Source organism: Petaurus breviceps, unplaced genomic scaffold, assembly GCF_028583685.1.
Source record: "Petaurus breviceps papuanus isolate PSGF00001 unplaced genomic scaffold, PetGlider_PUasm1.0 37, whole genome shotgun sequence".
NCBI lineage: Eukaryota > Metazoa > Chordata > Mammalia > Diprotodontia > Petauridae > Petaurus > Petaurus breviceps.
Genome location: NW_027186296.1, coordinates 71,475,259 through 71,497,337, shown reverse-complemented (window position 1 = coordinate 71,497,337; position 22,079 = coordinate 71,475,259). Strand labels below are relative to the sequence as shown.

General features: G+C 37.4%; 1 long non-coding RNA gene across 1 annotated transcript in view; it reads right to left on the bottom strand.

Moving 5' to 3' along the window:
* LOC138168616 (uncharacterized) overlaps positions 1-17,530 on the bottom strand; it is a 146,427-nt gene extending 128,897 nt beyond the window's left edge. Inside the window, exon 1 of the long non-coding RNA XR_011170157.1 lies at positions 17,040-17,530. This is a non-coding gene — a long non-coding RNA (uncharacterized lncRNA). The remainder of the gene's footprint in view (positions 1-17,039) is intronic.
* Positions 17,531-22,079: the final 4,549 nt, after the last annotated feature.

The following is a 22,079-nucleotide window of genomic DNA, read 5'->3' as shown; positions in this document are numbered from 1 at the left end:
GAGATTCTTTTTCCATCCGGCAAATTTGACTTTTTAAGGCATTCTTCTCCTCATTGCCTTTTTGAGCCTCTTTTGCCATTTGAGTTAGTCTATTTTTTAAGGTATTATTTTCCTCAGTCAGGCTGTTGACTGTCATTTTCTAATTTTCTTGCATTGTTCTCATTTCTCTTCCCAATTTTTCCTCCACTTCTGTTACCTGCTTCTTAAGGTCCTCTATGGCCTGTAACAAGCTCATATTTTCCTTTGAAGCTTTTGGTGCCGGAGTTCTGATTTCACTGTCTTCCTCCTATTCCATGCTTTGCTCCTTTATGTCCCCAAAATAGGAGTCTAATGTTGTAATCTTCTGTCTGCTTTGTTTCCTTTGTCTGGTCATGTTGCCCCTCAGTCACTTGACGCCTGGGCTTTTTGCCACAGTAGGACTCTGCCACCAGACAGGGGAGCTTTCGCCCCAAATGCTGGGGTATTCTCAGCTGCTGGACGTATTAGATGGGTGCCCTCACTGAGGTCTCCACATGCTCTGGCAAGCTGGACACACACCCCAGGACCTCCACCCTAGACTGCAATCCAGATCCAAGAACGTTAAAGCAAGAGTGATTACCCCTCAGACTGGTGCTTAGTCCCCCTACACTTTGTGGGCCAGGAGCTTATGCTGCCCTGTGGTGCTGGCTGGCTGTGCTGGTGTCTCAGAGGCTTCTCGCCCCGGGGGCAAAAGACATATACTCCCACTTACTGGCCTGCCCTGGGGCTAAAGCCTTGGTGTGGGGCTGGGCTGGCTCCCAGAGCACTGCTCTGCAGATTCCTGCCAGCCTGCTGGGCTGTCCTCAGCAGGAGGTTTGCTTCTCTGTCTCATTTTGTGGGCTGTTCAACTCCAAAATTTGTTTAGAGTCCCCTTTTTACATGGATTGGGGAAGGTGGAAGCCAGAGCCGTGGGAAGGTCGTGCTTCTACTCCACCATCTTGACTCCTCTTCTTTACAATTTGACTAATGTTTAATGTCAAGGTATATGTAATACCCATATCAGATTGCAAGCTGCCATTGGGGGGAAGGGGGGAGGAGAGTGAGGGGAGAAAATTTGGAACTCAAAAGCTTGTGGAACTGAATGTTGTAAACTAAAAGTAAATAAATTAAAAAAAAATAGAAAAACCTAATTGGGTCACAAAGAATCAGACATGATTTAAAAATGACTGAAAAACAGCAACATGTGCCAGGAACTATGTTAAATACCTCCATTCTCTCTTCTCCATATCATTCTACATATTGCTGCTAGAGTAATTGTCTTAAGAAATATTAATGACTCCCCATTTCCTAATGTATAAAAGTCAAAGATTTTAGTGTGACCTTTACGTATCTTCATAATTTGGATCCCAAGTATTTTCTCCTTTCTTATTTATAAGTTCTTACCATTCATCAAAGAACAAATCCTAACCTATAATATAAGGAGATTGGACTAGATGAATTCTCACCTTTTACATTTACTTTACAACTTTAAACCTATGATCCTATGACTCTATTGTCTTCCAGTGATGAGAGCTAGTCTGATGAATTCCTGGTGCACTACATTCATTTCTGGAAATGGCACCTTGGCTGTAGAACTAATCTCAAAACCAACTGGATTCCCCTTTCTCCTCTACTTCTTTGGTGTGTAATCCCATAGTTCTTGCTTGGTTTTTTATTGATACCCAGTTTTGGATGGATTGATGTTCCATTATGTAGATGATTCAGGCTCTTTGCTTCTCCATTTCTTTCTTACTGCCTTTATGCTTCTAAAGGAGGCTGGACAAAATGATGACAAAAGGGTAGAAACCAAATTATTTTGCTACCTGAGAGTAGCTTTAGTAAGAAATAAGTTTAAGAAGAGGCCAAGAGTTTACTTGAGAATTTTAGATTTTTTATAAGATTATGATATGTTTCAATTTCCTGTCATCAGAGAATTCAAGTTCAAGAACATGAGAACTTGTTTTATTTCTGAGTTTTGGGGGGCTGGGAGGGGTAGAATATAAAACAATAATTAGGACAATTTTTAATCACTTAATTATGACAGTTTTGTTAACTCATATCTAAAAATCCTTATTGCTTTTCAATCTGTGCCAGTTACCATTTCTTTATAAAAAGGTATCTAAAAACATCTGATCTAGCCAGAGAACACCTGACCAAGAGACTTAATTAATCTTGGTTCTATCACTGATATGTATAAACAATTCCTTTGAATATTTTCTTTCAAACTCAGTTTCCCTCCGTTCATTAAACGGGGAGGATTATATGTCTCTCTTCCCATCTTCTCAGGCCTTTACTATTACAGAAATTTTCAGAGGCTGTGCACAGTGGTGTGCTAGCTAAAATCCTTAGAGTCAGGAACACCTAATCCTGCCTGACATTTAATCAGTGTGTGACCCTGGGCAAGTCACTGAACTCAGTTTTCTTATCTATAAAATGAGTCTAAAGATGACACCTACCTCACTAGATTGTCATGAGGAGCAAATGATCTCATGTATGGAAAGCTCTTTGTAAACCTTAAAGCACTGTAAAAAATGTCAGGCCTTATTATTTTACTGTATTCACCATCCCAGGTATAATTATTGGGACTTTTCCCAGAAAAACACTGTATAAAATATAAAATGAGACTGCAGTGTGGCTAAGTGTTTTCAACAATGAAAGAAAATTGTGCACACAGAGACAAAATATGCCTACTTTTCTGTTAATGTAATTATTTCCCTATATTCTAATTTTCTCTTCTCCCAGATGGTGGTTTCTAACTCTGCAACACTTGGCAGGTTTTTTTTCTTTTTCTTCTGTTTCCTTTACCATCTCAGGGGGATTTTCACATTCTCTGTTACCTGTTTCTCCCATCATTGAGTTGACCTACAGGGTCAAAAGACTGGTTTCTGCATTAGTAAGTTTTTCTTCTTCTTTTTTTTATATGTTTCCTTTGTTACACAGCAGACCCAGAACCAATAAACTCCTTTCTCACTAATGTACAGCATACTGTATCTCAAGTATGATTGCATTTTCATTGCTAAAAATAAGTACTTGTTTTTAACTCTCCATAAAAGCTCCATCTCTCAGCATGGATGACCTCCTCCTTACTTGTAAACCCATTATGCTGAGATGCTAGTCACAGTGTTCCTGGGGGCAGGGAAATCCAGGTTTATATTCTGTTGCTTAAAAGAGGGAGAGTCCATGTTCTTGTCTCACTGCAAATCAATCCATATTCTTCCAGAGAACAGGATAAATACTGCATGTATTGCCTCTAAAATTAATCAGACCTTTAATTGAAATATACAGCCTTCAACCATACATAAATATGTAGAAGCTCAACAAGGATACAAAATCTTTTTCCCTTCCTGACCTGGCCAATCCAAACACAAAGACTGGTAATATCTTCCCTTCACCTCCCATTTTGTTTCAAATTTCACATCCTTTATTCACCTCCTGAGCAGGATATTGAAAGCTTATAAAAGCCGTGTAACTTCTAACCAACTTCTTTCTTTCATTTCCTTTGACCCACTGATGTCATTTTCTGGGCTTCAAGAAGGTCATGTCTTCATAAAAAACTTTCAATATGACTCTCTCTGAAAGTGATCCTTTCCTTAGCCTACATTTCCTCCCTTTCCTTCTCTGTAGCAATTCCCAGGATGCCACCTGAGTATGAATGTTGTACAGAAATAAACCAATTCCTTATTTTGCCCTCTCATGTTTCTTTGAGTATATTCTCAGGTTTTTTTCTTCTTTTGTGGATCTGCTAGCCTCGACTGATAGGTTCACCTTCACCCATTGACTAGTGTTGGATGTGCCACGTAAGTATTTCTTGGGTTCTATCATTTCAGAATGTCTGTGAGTGACCCTGTTCTATTCTCAATTTACTGCTCTTAATTAAAGTTTATTACAAAAAATTTGTATGGAAAGGGGCAGCAGCCTCCCACCATTTATTCATAAACTGTATGGCCAGGAAGAAAAAAAAAGGGTATATGGGGTGTTCAGGGAGGTCTAGCACATCTGGTATAATGGCTGCTGAGTCCTTTTTAGGTTAGCTCATCCATCTTTGGTTTTCACCTCTTACCCAATTCTTTCCTGTGGCTCCAAGAAGCTATAGCATGTGCAGTAGCCACATCATAGTGAAATGGTCTAGACAGTTGAGCTAAACAAGGTTGAGGGTAATTGATTGTCTCAAACCTGTTGGCAAATTAGGGGGATGTCTACCCCAAGTGTGTGAATATTTATCCCAGTGGAATGGGTGGATGAGAACAATTTGTTCCAATGGCCATGAATATGGATGAAGCAGGTACTGTGGAGTGCTTAGAGCTTGTTCAAGCATTGAAGATGTCAAGGTCTTACATTGCATTCCAAGTCATTGCCTGTTGTTGTGATTTTTGTCTTGCCACTGGTCTTTAATTACTCTGGAAGAGAGAGTGAAGAATGAGGCTGACTTCTGCACAACTCTGCAGAACTGTGATATCATTGATCTTTGAAATAAAGGACAAACTAACAACAATAGTATGTATAAGATATCACACTTTTAGGATCTAGTGCCTTCAGTGAAATGATGCAGTGTGTTAAATGGGAAAGGCCCCTACGTTCAGGATCATAAGATCTACTTTCAGTTCTTTGGTTCTATTACTTTCTAGCTGTGTATATTATTGGGCAAGTTGCAACACCTCTCTGAGTTTCCTCATATTTAAAGTGAGCCTGTTGGAAATGATAAATCTAAGATCTCTCTTCCAGTGCTAAATTTATATGATATATGATAATCTTTCTGTGCTATATAGACTTTCTATTAGGAATCATATATTTACTTATTTGTTATCATTATTATACATTCTGGTCCAATCTAATGCAAATCTCCCTCCATTGTTGTTGCTAGGCAACTCAACTGTAATTTAATTTTAGTTGCACTGGGAAGCTAAGTGATTTTGTCATGGTCACACCCCCAGCATGCATTCGAAGCATGACTAAAACCTATAGCATCCTGACTCCAAGTCTATTCCTTTATCCAATAAATCATGCTGACTCTCATTATATTAATATTTTTATAGCTTATATTTGCATAATACCTAAGTGTTTGCAAAGTGCTTTCCATGCGTTATGTCATTTGAGCCCCACAATAAGCCTGAACAGTAACTGCAACAGATATCATTCTCGCTATTTTCAAAATGAGGAAATGGAGACACATTGAGTTTAAAAGCCTTGACCATTTGCTATGTAAATGTTAGAGGTAAAACCATATCTCTTTGGACCTCATAGTCACTGTTTTTGTATTTTTCTACTACACTGGAAATAAAAATAGCAATTAGATAAGAATATAAAACTTGCTTTCAATTTTTATTTGTAAAGTTACTATAGAAACCTTTCTTCTTCCCCCTCCCCCCCTTTTTTTTTTTCCCAGAAGAGACTATTCAATAAACAAATAAGTGATTTTGAGTGTTCATATGTACATATAAGAGGGATTGGGGACAGATTAGCTCCAAGGTTCTTTCCTAGTCTAGCATTCTACTAATGGATGAAACTATCACAATAAAAGCTGATTATGAAAGTATTATCAATCAAGTAAATCCTATTTTTTCACCAATTTCCATTATAAAATTTTGTTTTCTATGTTCCCTTAGCAAAAATATTTTAAGAGGTCGAGCTGAAAAGTTTTGTATTTAATATGGTGACCAGGTCCAAATTATCACACCATATATTCTTCTACAAACATTTCAGAATTCTATAGTGCTTTTCAGGCCCTGGGATCTTTCTTCTTTTTACTTCTTCTTTTACTGGTCCACCTTTCCCCTTCTCTTTCTCTGGTCATTGTAATTTACCCTTTGTTTTTGGACTTTCTAAATCTGCCCACATATACATCTCCCACAATTTATTTCTTATTCTTTTCTCATTTGGGTATTTACCATGTCTAATAATGCTAGGTTTCAACATTTCTATTAGGTCTATCCTTTAATTCTATGAGTTATGACACATTATACTTTGGAAACACTTGAAAAATGCTTTCAGTTTGATTTTATGGTTTCATTAAGTAGATTTGTACTTTATTGATATTTTAAGCATGAAGTTCTATAAAGATATTTAAAATAACAATGAGCTATATTACATTTTTTTTCTACCAGTTCCTCACAATTCCTTTAACCAAATTCTGTCATCTTTCCTTTATGTTACATCAGGGACCTGTGACTCCATAGGATTATAGATTAGGGCATGTTAAAAGGGACATTAGAAGTCAACTTAGTTCAATTCGCTCATTATAAAGATAGTGGAATTGAGGCCAGAGTAGTTATATGATTTGCTCAAGGTCACATAGGTAGGAAAGAGCAAAAACAGGATTTAAATCCAGGTCCTTAACCCCAAATTCAGCACCCATTCTGCTACATGGTCCAATGACTTGCCCATGATCAGGTATCTATTATCTATTGAAGGCAAGATTTGAATCAGTTTTCCCAACTAAAATCCATCTTGCCTCTCTATATTTTGCCTTTCTGCATGTCCCAAATTGCTCAGTTATGAAACATTTGGCACTAAAGAAATGAAAGCTTTCACCTTAAGAAAACCCAAAAGAAGAAGATAATCTCTAGGGAAAACTTAAAGAAGCCTTTCCTTTCTTAGGGTTTTTAAAGACCTATAAGAGAATTATTCATAAGAATGATTCACATGATTTTCATTCTTAAAAGGGAGGATACATTAGTGCATTATTAATCATTACATTTCTAGTTTCCAAAAATCAAATCTTGAGACTTACATTTTCAGAAATCATTCTAAAAACTGGCAAGTGATCTTAGCCATACTGAGTAAAAGGGAGGAGATATAAGTGATAAAATAAAAGGTCACATGGGTTATGGAGGGTGTTTTTTCTGACTCATGCTCCTTGACTTCTTTTGCTTTTGACCCCCTTGCATACTATATGCTCTCCTTCAGTACATTTTAATCTCCCTTGATTTCCATTCCACTTGTCTTTCCAGTTTCTTATTCTACCTGTCTGACCACTCTTGTTTCCTTTGCTACATCCTCATCCATTGCCTTTTATCTAAAAGTTACTGTTCTCCAAGGCTCTGCCAGGAGCTGTCTTTTATCACTAGATACTCTCCATTGAAATGGGTACCTATTTTATGGAGATTTCACAGAAGGCAAGGTTTACTAGGTAATCAGAAGAAGTGATACAAGGATATCCTCAAGGTCTCTCTTAAGAACTTCAGAATTGGGGCAGCTAGGTGGCACAGTGAAGAGAGCACTGGCCCTGGAGTCAGGAGGATCTGAGTTCAAATTTAGCCTCAGATACTTAAGACTTACTATCTATGTGACTTTAGGCAAGTCACTTACCACCAGTTATCCTGCCCCCCTCTAAAAACACACAAAAAAGAACTTTGGAATTGATTGTGTGACATGGAAGACTTTGTCACAGGACTGCTCAGCATGGCATGCCCACATCAGAGAAGGTGCTGTGCTCTATGAGCAAAGCAGCAGCTCAAAGGAAAAATAGGATGCACAAATTTAGTGAATCCACCCCAAATGTTTACATGGACTATTTGTGCAAGACCTGTGGTAGAACATTCTGAGCTCATATTGGTCTGATCAGTCACAGATGGACACCCTCGAACCAGGTTCTTGCATAGTGATGTATTTTGGTCCCCTTCAAGAACAAAGGACAGCAACCAACCAACATGAGGGAGACATAATTTTTGGCTTAGCATAGTGCCTAGCACTATAATTTAAGTGCTAGAACTTAATAAATGCTTGTTGATTAATCAATTAAATCCATCCATTCCTTTGGTTCAGTTATCATCTCTATGCAGATCACATATATGTACATGCACATATATGTATATGTATGTGTGGTGTATTCCAGATTCAGGCCTAAAGAATTATATTTCCAGCAATCATTCTAAAGAATTAGCAAGTGATCTTAACCATATGAAATAAAAAAAAACAGAATACAAATGATAAAACTACTGGATATATACATATATAATAGAAATATGTGTATGTAAATATACAAATATACATATGCATGCTATTATATATACAAATATTCATATATAATACATATATACACAAAATATATGTATGTATGCTTATATATATATACATATATATGGAAAGAAAGAGACAGAGAGAGAGAGAGAGAGAGAGAAAGAGAGAAAGAGTGAGAGTTGTTGTTAAGTAATTGTTCAGTCATGTTCAATTCTTCATGACCCATTTGGGGTTTTCTTGACAAAGATACTGGAGTGCTTTGCCATTTTCTTCTCCAGCTCATTTTACAGATGAGCAAACTGAGGCAAACAGGGTTCAATGACTTACTCAGGGTCATACAGCTAGTAAGTGTCTGAGGACAGATTTGAACTCAGGAAGGTGAGTGTGCTTGACTCCAGACCTGGTGCTTTATTCACTATGCCACCTAGATGGCACACACACACACATATACACATATATACATGTATGTATGTGTTTATGTATATATCCAGACTGAATGTATATATTCAGATTTTCTCTCTAACTTTAGTCCAAAATCATCAACTGATGTTGGATGTCTCTACTATGATGTCTCTCAGATATTTCAAATTTACCATATCTAAAAAGGAGATTTCCACTCCCTCCAACCCCAACAGATACTCTCATATTTCTTTTGAAGGAACAACCACCACTCCTGGGTTTGAATCCTTAAGATTCATCTTTGACTCTTTGCTTTTTCTCATTTCCCATATCCAACTAGAAACTAAGCATGCTCAGTTGTAACTGAGGCACCATTGTGTAGTAGGAAACATGCTTGATTTGATGAGGAAGACCTGGATTTCATTCTCATTTCAAACACTTACTAGCTATACAATCCTGAGCAAAGCACTTGTAGCTTCTCAGTTTTCTCTTCTGTAAAATGGGACTGATAATAATGTCTATCTCACAGTTATGTGGATCAAAATCTATATAAGGTACTGTATTGACTTTAAGGAGATATGCAACAGCCAGCTATTGTTATGACAGCCAGTCTTTCACATCCATTCAGTTCTCTCCTTTCATACAACTACCACCCTAACTCAGGCCAGAATTCTATATCAATGGACTTTTGTAACAGTTTCCTAACTGGTCTCACTGCTTCCAGTCACTTCACTCTTCACTCCCTCCTCCACAGAGTTGCTAAAATGTTTTTGTTTTTGTTGTTGTTGAATATGTTGGTTATCTCTTTGCTCAAAATCTTATTGCCTATATAATAAAATATAAACTATTCATCCTGGTATTTAACACCCTTCACAATCTGGTTCCAATCTGCCTTTCAAGTCTTATCACATGTTACTAAACCCTTTCATACACCCTCTGGTGCAGCTAAACTGATCTCTTTGCTGTTTTCCAAGATTGCCATTCAATTTCCTTCCTCCATAAAGCTATACATGCCATAATGCATCTGTAGAACATGTTCCCTTTTCATGCCCCCTTTTAAGTATCCTTGTCAATCAATTCCCTTCAAAAAGCAAACATAAATTCTCATGTAAGGTGTTGCATTTGTCATTCTGGATAGATAGAAAGACAGAAATGAAAACGAAAAATAATCCCTATGCTTAATAAGCTTATTTAATTTCAGACTAGATACAGTGATCCCTATTAAGTTTTCCTTCATCTCCCTTGCCCTGCTTAACTTAGCTTATTCGTATTATCTGTTTCCATGTTTTATCCCCTAGTCAGATGTAAACTTCCTGAGGTGGGGTATATTTAATCTCTGTCATTTATCCCCATTGCATTGAGTGTAGTAGGTGCTTAAAGTTTGTGAGAGTAGAATGGAGAGTAGACCATGACTGTTTATTTACTTGTTTCATCTTTGGGTAAATTAATGGATTCTTGATATTTTTAATCAATAAGTATTTAAAATATAGAAGGTGTTTAAAAATCTTAGTGAATTTTTAAGGCTATGTAAGCTTTTAAAATGTACTGATATTGGGGACACCTTGTATAATCAACATGAATGAATGTGACTTGACACCTAAAAGATTTAAAGGAATATAAATATGATTTGGAACATATATGGGTTCCCTTCTATTGGAAGGTACTCCTCTTCCCTATCGTGGTACTTCCAAGGTCTTTTCATCCCATGAAATGTTTTTGTCTCTATTTTTCCAAAAGTCTAACACAGAATATTCACTGAAGCACAGGAGACGTTCCTCTAGTACCTTAGGGTACACGTATTCCACTAAGGTGCTTCCTAGTACCATTTCTGGTAATGCATTTCTTCAAAGATTTGTTTTATATCACTTTCATTCACTAGTAATAACTAGCAATGTGTTACAGAATGATTTCCCTATAGCTAAGTGGCCAGTTTTCAAAAAATATGCAAAATCCAAGAACATTTTCAGCATCAGAAAAATGCTCAAAAATCACTAATGGTACAAGACAGTCAAATTAAAACAACTCTTGACTTTTTACTTTATGCTAACCATGTTAGAAAAGATAATAAAAGACTGAAATAGTCAATGCTGAAACAGCTTCAGTAAGTCAGGAACACTAATATACTCTTGAAGGGATTTTGAATTAGTCTAAATATTCTGGAAACCAATTTGGAGTTATGCAAAAACAGTTACTAAACTATACCCCATGCTCAAACTCTATACCACAATAAGTTTAAAATAGATTCCTATCTTGAATACAAAAAAAAACCCAACACCCACATCATTAAATAAAAGAAAAAAAATGAGATCAGCATCTTTCACTTCTTTGTCTAGGCAAAGAATTCTTAACCAAACAATGGAATAGAATATTTTCCCTAATGGTTTTTCTGTCTTACTACCTACAAAGATTATTCCAAAGTATGTCTTCTCTCCTCAAACTGCCTACATCTCCCCCTATCCTCATATTCTCTGCTGAGGACCTTGCTTCACACTGAAGAAAAAAATAACAAAAAAAATGTGTTATTCACCATGAACTCCTTCTCCCCATTTTCCATCCTTTCTATCTCAAAAACCCTTGGCATCATCTTCCACTTTAACCCCTCTTTACTTCAGTTTCTAATAATAACATATCCCTTCTCTCCAAGTCCATCCCCATTACATGTGCCATTTATCTCACTTCTTTGCATCTTGTCCTCTAGGCTGCCCCTTCAAACATTTTCCATCCCTTTCTAATTTCCATCATCTCTGTATCTATGGCTTCTTTGCCTGTTGCTTACAAATGTACCCAAGTACTCTTTCTTCAGTAGATCCTACAATCTCCTCAACTTATCATCCTATATTTTTCTTCCCTTTGGCAGCCAAAGTCCTAGAAAAAGCTGTCTAGCATTCATTGTTTCTACTTCCTCTCACGCACTTCTCTATCTTTCACAGTCTGTTTACTAACTCCTTCACTCATCTCTTACTGGACATATCTAATGACCTTTCCTTAAACATCATTTATTTTTATTTTTGAAGCATTTGATACTGTTAATCACCTTCTCCTGGATATTCTCTCTTCTTTGGGTTGGTGTTACACCCCACTCTTTCCTGCTTTTCTTCCTACATGTCTGATTGCTCCTCCTCAGTTTTCTTTTGTGACTCATCACATATGTCCCACCTCCTAACTATAGGTGCACCCCCTAGACTACTGTTCTCTTCACTCCTTTCTATTCACACTGCTTTACTTGGTGACCTCGATGCTCCCATGGATTTAATGATAATCTTTATGAAGATGACTATCTTCATATTACTTCATAGTAAGATCTCTCTCTCTGTATATATATGTATATATATATACATATGTGTGTATAGTATGTAGTATGTATGTGTATATGTATATGTCCTCAGTCTCTCTCCAAAGCCCCAATGACCAACTCTCTATTAGACATTTTCAATTACATTTTCCCTAGACCTCTCAAACTCATATTCTAAACAGAACTCACCCAATTCCACCACTCTCTCAAACTTCACTATTTCTATCAATGGTACAACTATCTTTCCAGTCTCCTAACTTTGCAACCATTATATTTAACTCTTTATTCTCTTTCATCCCACAAATCTAATCAGATCCCATTTCTATTGTACCTCCTCAAGATCGCTTGCATTCATCCCTTCTCCCTGCTCATACAACTGCTACCTTAGTTAAAGATATAGTCACCTCTTATCTGAAAAAAAATGATCACAATAATCAAATCACAATAATAGTCTACTTGTGTCAAACCTCTCCTGACTCCGATTCCTTCTCTAAGCAATTGCTAGTGATTTTTCTTAAGCTTAGGACTATGTCACTATGTACACAATAAATTGTAGTTTGAAAAAGTGAAATAAGTATTTATTAGGCACTGAATTTCATGCAAAGGATTGTGCTTACTGCTAGAGATACAAATAGAAAATCACAGGAATCTCAGATCTCAAGAAGCTCACAATTTAAGAGGTAAAGACAGCAAGTACATAGAGGTAGCAGTGGCCCTTAGGTTGTATCAGCAAACCAAATGGCAATGCATCTCCTGTAGTGCCATTTCCAGTGACAAATTCTACTTCTAAGACTAAACTATTTAGCAGTTTCAAAGCCTCTGGTAGTGACAACTTTCTTTCCTTGACCTTTAGTTGCTGTGGTTACTGAGGAAGTAGGGTTTCAGAAGCACAAGGGTACTCCCTTAGAGGATGACTTTAGAGGCTAGGCTGGTGTAGGGAAGGGCTGGTAGTTTGGAGGGTACTATTCTTGGGGATCTAGGCTTATTTGCCTACCATCACTGGTAGTTAGTTTACAACTGGCACCAATGGTCACAAGAATGATGACTTCTAGAATAGGAATAAATAGAGCCTTCCTTAAAATAATAGGTAGCATCTATTTAAAGCCATCAGCAAGTATTATATGTAATGGGGAGAAGCTAGAAGCATTTCCCATAAGATCGGGGGTGAAACAAGGATGTCCACTATCACCCCTCTTATTCAATCTGGTACTAGAAATGTTAACAGTAGCAATTAGAGAAGAAAAAGAAATCAAAGGAATCAAATTAGGCAAGAAAGAGACCAAGCTATCACTCTTTGCAGATGATATGATGATATACTTAGAGAATCCTAGAAAATCAAGTAAAAAACTACTTGAGACAATAAATAAATTTGGCAAAGTTGCAGGATATAAAATAAACCCACATAAATCCTCAGCATTCCTACATATTTCCAATGAAATTCAACAGCAAGAGATAGAAAGAGAAATCCCATTTAAAGTTACTGTAGACATTATAAAATATTTGGGAATCTACCTGCCAAAACAAAGCCAGGACCTAGATGACCACAACTACAAAACACTTTTCACACAAATAAAGTCAGATATAACTAATTGGAAAAATATCAATTGCTCATGGCTGGGTAGAGCTAATATAATAAAAATGAAAATTTTACCTAAATTAAATTATATATTTAGTGCCATACCAATTAATTTACCAAAAACTACTTTATAGAGCTAGAAAAAAATAGTAACAAAATTCATTTGGAAGAATAAATGGAATTAATGAAAAGAAATGCTAGGGAAGGTAGACTAGCTATATCAGATTTCAATCTGTATTATAAAGCAGCAGTCATCAAAACTACTTGGTACTGGCTGAGGAATAGAGGAGTGGATCAATGGAATAGATTAGGCACACGAGATTCAGAAGTCAACGACTATAGTAATCTATTGTTTGATAAACCCCAAGACCCTGGTTTTTGGGATAAGAACTCACTATGTGACAAGAACTGCTGGGAACACTGGAATATAATATGGCAGAAACTGGGTATAGATCATTATCTAACACCATATACCAATATCAAGTCTAAATGGGTGCATGATCTAGGTATAAAGGTTGATACTGTAAGCAGTCTCCTCAAACAAGGAATAGTTTACCTGTCAGACTTGTGGAGAGGGAAAGACTTTATGTCTAAACAAGAAATAGAGAACATTATAAAATGTAAAATGGATATTTTTGACTTTATGAAATTGAAAAGCTTCTGTACAAACAAAGCCAATGTAACCAAGATTAAGAGGGAGGTAGGAAATTGGGAAAGAATCTTTACAACCTATGTCTCTGACAAAGGACTCATTTCTAAAATATACAGAGAATTGAGTCAAATTTATAAGAATACAAGTCATTCCCCAATTGATAAATGGTCAAAGGATATGAACAGGCAATTTTCAGAGAAAGAAATTAAAGATATCTATAAGCACATGAAGAAATGCTCTAAATCACTATTGATTAGAGAAATGCAAATCAAAACAACTCTGAGGTACCACATCTCACTGGTCAGATTGGCTAAGATGACAAAACAGGAAAATGACAAATGCTAGAAAGGATGTGGGCCAATTGGAACACCAATTCATTGCTGGTGGAGTTGTGAACTGATCCAGTCTTTCTGGAGAGCAATCTGGAATTATGCCCAAAGGGCTGTAAATACGTTCATATCCTTTGACCCAGCAATTCCACTCCTAGGGTTATATCCCAAAGAGATCATAGAAGTGGGAGGAAGACCCATATGTACAAAAAGGTTTATAGCAGCTCTTTTTGTGGTGGCAAAGAATTGGAAATTAAGGGGGTGCCCATCAATTAGGGAATGGCTGAACAAGTTGTGGTATATCCATGTTATGGAATACTATTGTTCTATAAGAAATGAGGAGAAATGGTCTTCATATTTACCTGGAGAGGCTTATACAAACTGATACTGAGTGAGAAGAGTAGAACCAGGAGAAATTTGTACACAATTACAGACACAACATATGTGTGATGACCAGCTTTGATAGACTGGACTCTCCTTAGCAATGCAGTGATATAAGTCAGTTCCAAAAGACTCATGATGGAGAGAAATATGTGCATCCAGAGAAAGAACTAGAAAGAACTGAGTTTATATCCAGGTGGAAGAAAAATACCTGATCTTTTTCCTTTTCTTATTTGGTTTTATGTCCTCTTTACTATTTCTCATTCCATCTGATACAATCTGTCTTTATAACCTGACTAATGTATAATGTGAAAGTATTTACAGTTCCTATACTTGACTATATGCCACCATGGTGGGGGAGGGGAGGGAAGAGAGGGGGACAAAAAGTGAAACTCAAGGAATTGTGGAATTGAATCCTGTAAACTAAAAGGAAACAAATAAATTTAAAAATAAAAAAAAATTAAAAAAAAGAATGATGACTTCTTCCATACAAGGGTTGGCACCCTTAATGATGACTATGCAAACTAGGGTGGGAGCAGGGCCTGTGGTCTGGAGAGCATTGTTTTTCTTAGGGTTCCTAGGCATGGGGTCTTACATTATCTCCACTAGGGTCTAAAGGGAAGAAGTGATTGGGGCAGTAGTAATGGGTTTAACCCAACTGGCATATGACACTCTGTGCCTCTCTAGGTGTTGTCTTGATGTTTCAGCTAGATTTGCTTGATGGCAGTTGGCAAGGAGGTTTGCTTCCCTAGACAACAGTGAGAATTGTGCAGCAGGTTGGAATCAGTGAATTCTTCATGACTTGAGGATAAAATAGAGACTCCTATTTGGCCTCAGTGTTCCTTTTCAGCATCACTGTTCATTCCTCCCTTTTCCACACATTCCAATCCAACCACATGGCTTCCTTGCAGCTCCTCAAATCCAACCTTCCATGACCTGCTTCATGCCTTTATTTGGCTGTGTCTTCTGACTGGGATGCCATCTTTCCTCACTTCTACTTCTTATCTTAATTCTTTCAAGATGGAAGTTAAAATACCACCTTCTAAAGGAAGTTCTTCCTGCTCTCACTAGCTACATGAATCCAGTCTCCTAACACTTATATTGATTTTGAATATGTTATGGCTATATTTAACTACATGCATATTTTCTCCCCACATAGAATGCAAACTTCTTGGGAGCAGGGACTGTTTCATTTTTCTCTTTGTGTTTTCAGACCCATGATCTATAACAGGGGCTTAATAAATGCTTGTTGAATGATAGATTGGAAACCTCTGGCTATTTGTGAACACACAGTTAAGTCCTTAGTCCTTACTTCTCTGCTTGTGCATGTAATAATTGGTAGGAAATTATAAAAGGAGGAAAGAAGAAAACAAGTTTCTGAACCCTGTGTTTGTGGTATAATTGATAGAAGTGTAGACCTCAAGTCAGGAAGCTTTGGATTTTAAACTAGTTTCTGCCATTTATGAATTTTATAACCATGGGGAAATTGATTTACCAGTCTGAGCCTCAGTTTTTTCATCTGTAAATAGGAGTGATGCTATCTTTAGAATGTGTCTATAGGGTTTTTGTGAGACTCAAGTAAGATGATTTATGACAAATTGTTTGCAGACTTTAAAATTCTATATAAACGGTTTATTATAGGAGAGGGCAAGGTACCCTCTCCTACTTCATATAAGGTACTGGTAGTGAGAGATACTTTGTACTGGACACCCAAAGTGTCCAGACCAGCAGGAGTGGGAAAGGAAATATTAGAACTAAGATTAGGTAGTCTTCCATTGACCAAGTTATTTGTGAGATTTCTTGTCAGTTGCCTTGTTGATTCCTTGATGTCTGTAATGATCTACCTCATATTTAGAACAGAGTTGTGTGGTACAGTGAAGTTTTGTCTAACATGGGCTTATATGATTCAGTGCCTTGAAAATTTTGCACTCAATAAATTGAGTGCACTCGATTTGTTGAATAGAGTTGCATTCAGTCTAAAACTTCCAGAACAAACAATATCACTGTCTACTCATTCTTCTCCTCCTGTCTGTCTGGCCCAATTACCCTTGGAGAGCACATAGGAAAGATTTAAGGAAGTTAAACCTTAAGGGAATGAAACAGAATCTCACATTCTCCTTCCTGATTTCCTCCTTCTCCCCAATAAAGCTCTAAATTGGCTCTTGATCATCTTAAATCCAGCCCTAGATTAAGAGCATGAAAAATCCTTGAAACAGAACTAAAATGGGAAATACTTAATGAGTTTTCCAGCTACTTCACCAATGGCTATACTGAGTTGTTCTCCATGGTGCACTGAATCACAGTGTCAAAGCTGCTGCTAAATGGTCTGCTGGTTCTCCCATGTTCTTTAGAAACCTTTTTTTCATTATGTTAATAAATCTCAGCAAACCTCTTCTCCTGATGTTCAACCTAGATATCCTCCTAACCCCACCCCCATTTAATTGATTTGGTTCTTACCTTTGAGTCTATTTAAAGAAACACATTCTTCATTTAATTGGGTCCTGTTCCATCTCCTTCCTCTGCTAGTAAATCAGTGTGTTGACAGAATTTCATATGTATACATGTCATTGTTCACCCCCAGGGACAAAAGCAGGAGGAAAACTACATGCATTGACAATCAGAGCTGCTCCAAATAGAGAGAGTGCAGGGGAAAGAGGCCCTCTCCCTCCTCTCTCCTGTTTCTAAGGGTGTCCCTTATGGTGAGAGAGTTGTTCTGCCCACTTCCTTTCTATGGTTATAGCATCATTCTGGGCATTTTGCCTCATGGATCTGAACATTGGGATTCTGATGGTGATTTATGATTAAAACAAGTGGCATAGTAATCCTCAGTTTCTCTTGCCCAGAAGATTTACCCTCAGGTGGATAGAGGGAGACATCCTAGCCTAGATTTTTACATGCTCAATTTTGCAGATCTGCTTGTTTCTTTCCTTTCCCCTAGATGCTCCCCTTTCTTCTTCTGTTTGGACTCTGGGCTGTGTCAATATATTAGGAAGTTTGGCTGTGCAATCAGAGATTGGAGGCGTTTCCTCTGAATGGAGCCCAGAGCAAAAATGCTTACAAAGGTTTTTTTTTTTTTTTTCAGTCTGGAAAAGGGACTCCTCCTCTGGGGTATGCATGGGTTTTGATTATTCATCAGCAATTATACACATCCAGAGAAATGACCTCATATATTCCACAGACATGAACCAAAAGTATGACACAGATGTTCTGGAATAAACAGTGTGAGTGCAAGCACATAGCTTCAGAGTATTGTAATGGCTCTTAGAGAAACTGGGTCAAAAGTTTCTCCCTATACATACACACAAACACAACACACACGTATACACACACATGTGCATGCACGCACAAACCACAACTAACAGAGACAGAAAATATAAAAGTTTTTTTCTTCTGCTTTCCTTCACAGCTTCTCTTTTTATGGATGACCCCTGGGGGTCTCTCTGCACTCCCTTCTCCATGAAGTGATTTGTGGAGTAGAAGTTCTTCTGACTCTGGGGATTCTGCTAGGAGATTCAAAATGATGAATGCAAGTTTCCTTTTCCTCCCAAAATGCCTTTAGTTTTTTTTTTTCTTTAGATCTCTAGAGATCTGGGTTTTTTAAATTTTGTTTTTACAGATGTTTTATTTGATACTGAGTTTAGATTAGTTAGTTAGGTGAGAGAAGTAGCCTGGCCTAATTGATTGACTGATAAATCTGGAGTCAGGAAGACCACCCCTGACACTGACTAGCTAAGTGACCCAAGACAACCTACTTCATTTCTTTGAGTATTAGTTTCTTCAAATGTATAGAAGGTCTAATAGTGACTTCAGTGCTTACCTTAGGGACTTGTGAGGCTCCAGTAAAATAATGTATGGAAAGATGCTCTGTAATATTGAAAAAGGAGTAGAAGAAAGACTGTACTTGTGTTTTCATAGATATAGGAAACTCCTACCATTTTTATCTTCTACCAGCAACTTCTCTGAAACAATTTTCTAGAGCACTGAGAGGCTAAATGAATCACTCAGGATTACATAGTCACTAGACTCAGAGGCAAGATTTGAACCCAGATCTTTGTGGCTTTGAGTTGAGCTATCTATTATACTGCAGCCTTTCTTTATCAACTTTAAGGACTATATGTATGACAATTGTTTTAATATTGAGAATAATGAATAGGTAATAGTCACTTGACAAGTTCATATTTAGAACATAAACTATGTTCTTTAAGGCCTTGTAAAGTTACTGATGACAAAGATAGCATCTTATATCTACTTAGGAAACTAGCACATAGTAGATACTCAATGAGCATTGCTAATGTTATCTTACTTGAAGGAAAATCATGCAAGTGGTAAACCATCATCTGCCTCCATCTACCCACCCATCACTCCATACTTAATCATTTAATGTTTGTCCTTTGAGAATATTTAAGGAAAAGTATCAGTTTGAAGTTACAATAAGTAAGTAGAAAAGAATAAAATTTTATTACAATAATAATGCCGCCATATAGTTTCTTCTGTCTAAGAAGCAAGAAAACACATTTGTCTAGGGTAGGCAGGCATCAATTTGGCTAGAGGTGAAGCTAAGCAACTGAGGAGTTATTAAGTTGTTCATTAAGGTATAAGAAAGAGAAAATAATATCAAACCCACATATCATCTTTCCTAATTCAGATTCCCCATTCATTTTTCCTCATGGATTTATAATCCACCAAATATTCATTAAGTAGTTATGTGTGCCCAGGAAAGTTTCTGACAGTGACAAGGTGAGTTATGTACTGAAAGCCTTATCTTCATTTTATTGAAGGTTAGCAATAAAACCCAGCTCTCTTGATCCCAGGTACAAAGTTCCTTCTACTATACCCTGGTGTGTCTATTAGAGAACTGATATAATGAACTCTTTCTTGTGGACACTGAGTATAGTTTGTGGGGTACTTTGGTGGTTCCACTAGTCATCAGTAGATGAAGTTACTCATTGAGGATTGTCCAGAATCAGCAGTTTCATTTTTATGGAAGTGGAAGAAAGGGTGAAGAAGGGATGTCAAGGAACTGAGATAGGTAAAGATACCTTATTGAGTGCTTTGATCCTCACCATTTTAGATACCCTGAATTAAGAAGGGAGAAGAACATGAAGGGCATGAGGAAGGTGATTCTCAAATCCAAGCATTGAAGCTAATGGGAAATGGAAAGTTGATAGGGCTTCTGAGCTCCCTTTAAAGGACGACTTTGGGAGGAATTTTGTGCTCTGACCTCCAGCCCTCCAATGAGAGGGGCAGAGATAACTGAGGATACTAATGAGTTATAATTAAATTATTTCCAAACTCAATTTTTAGATAGATATTGTTCACAGTCTTTGCCTCTATTAATTATGTTTCTACAGGTTGTGGAAGAAACTAAAAGCTTTGATGAAATTATTTTGGTTATTACTGAGGTTTGTGCTATTGCTAAGGCTCAGCCAGCTATATGGCACCAGGCCTGGAGTCAAGAAAACTCATCTTCCGTTCAAGTTGGCCTCAGAAACTTACTAGTTGTGTGATCCTGAGAAAGTTACTTATCCCTGTTTGCCTCAGTTTCTTCATCTGTAACACGAGATGGAGAAAGAAATGGCAAATTATTCTAGTATCTTTGCCAAGAAAACCCTAATGGGTGTCTTGAAGAGTTGGACATGACTGGACAACAGCAAGATTTTTGTTTAAGGATTTTTGTTAAACAACAAACAAATAAAAGAAAGCCAAAAACCTTTCTTTTATTCAAAGTAGGAAGAATTTGTTCTCACCAGCATTAATAAGTAACCTCAATGCTAACCCGGAAATCTTAGACCAGGGGTTTGGAACCTGTGGCCTCAACATGTGATCCTCTAGGTCCTCAAGTGTAGCCCTTTCACTGAATCCAAACTTCACAGAACAAACTCCATCAATAAAAGGATTTGTTCTGTAAAATTTGGACTCAGTCAAAAGGCTGTATCCAAGCACCTAGAAGGCCACAGGTGGCCTCAAGGTCATAGGTTCTGAAACCATCTTATACTTTCTCATTGGAGGTATGTAGGGCAAGTGATCTGTAATGAGAAGCAGTAAGTTTAGAATTCTATCTCTTCAGAGAGGCAAGGGTCTTTTGGGATCATCCAGACAGACCTCCCACTTGATGTACCAATTCTCTGGGTATCACCATTGAGACATCCAAACTAACACAGTATTAGAGAGTTTTCTAGAGCACTGATAGGTTAAGTAACTTGTCTTGGGTTACCAAGCCAGTATATTCCAGAAGCAAAACTTGAACCCAGATCTTTGCGGGTTTGAGACCAGCTCTCTCTCCTAGGGGTTCATAACCTGGTATCTATGATCTTTAAACAATGTTTTTGATAACTACATTTCAATAATAATTGTTACTTTGTAATCCTGTTGATTTTATCTTAGGCCTTTATATCTATTATTTTAAGATGGTATCCAAAGGCTTCACCTGACTGCTAAAGGTGTTCAAGCCAAACTAGGTTAAGAACATTTCTCTAGCCTTTCCACCATGGTTGCTATTTATAAATATCAAAGCACATGATAAATATCAATGATTATAATTGCATTAGTGATAGTTAATGAATAAGATTTAGTGGGCAGGTTTACATTTAGAATCCAACCTAAACTTCTTAGTATAGAGACTGTCTTATACCTTTTTAGGCACGTAGCACATAGTAAGTACTCAATAAATCTTTGTTGAATGGATAAATAATGAGACACTACTAATGTTACTTGACCTGAGAAGGAAAAAAGTGTCATTTGCAGCTCACTACCTCATGAGGTATCAGATTTCTTTGTGGGCTGTATTGAGTTAGAAGATTCTCTCATGGAACCATTGAGTTAGAAATAAAAGTCAAGAGAAGTGGAATGACTTATTAGCTGTATAACCTTTAAGTCATTTAACATCTATTTGTCTCAGATTCCTCAAGTGGAGATGGATATAATAATATCACCTACCTCCCAAATAGGTTGTGAGTTTCATATGAGAATATTGATAAAAAAGTTCCTAAGGAGGGAGCCAAGATGGTGCAGTATGAAATAAGTTGCTCTCACCTCCCTTATTGACCTTTGAAAACCCGGGAAATATCACCCCAAAAAATCTCTGAAATAGCCAAGCCAGCAGAAAAAGGGATGCAGCAGTCTTTTAGTTGAGGAAGCTTGGGAGCTTAATGGGAAAGGTCCCTCACATTCTGGGAGTCAGGAAGTAGAACAGGATGGGAGGTGCCCCAGCAAGCCAGCATCAAGTCCCAGCTCAGCAAACCAGGGGGAGATCCTGAGCACCAGGGTGATTGAACAGGCAAGTGCTAATACCAGCACTCTCCTAAGTGCCTCCAGCACAGGCAGGTAGATACCAGCTTGGAAAACTACCACATGTGCCAGCTTTCTCCAGCAGCCAAATCTTCTAGTAATTCAACACAACTCCAGGAAGCAAAACTCCAGATTGACAGATATCCTCTAGCAGCCAAACATTTGAATGCAAAGCCTGGGTGAGCAGGCATCCCCCAGGGGCCAGACTCC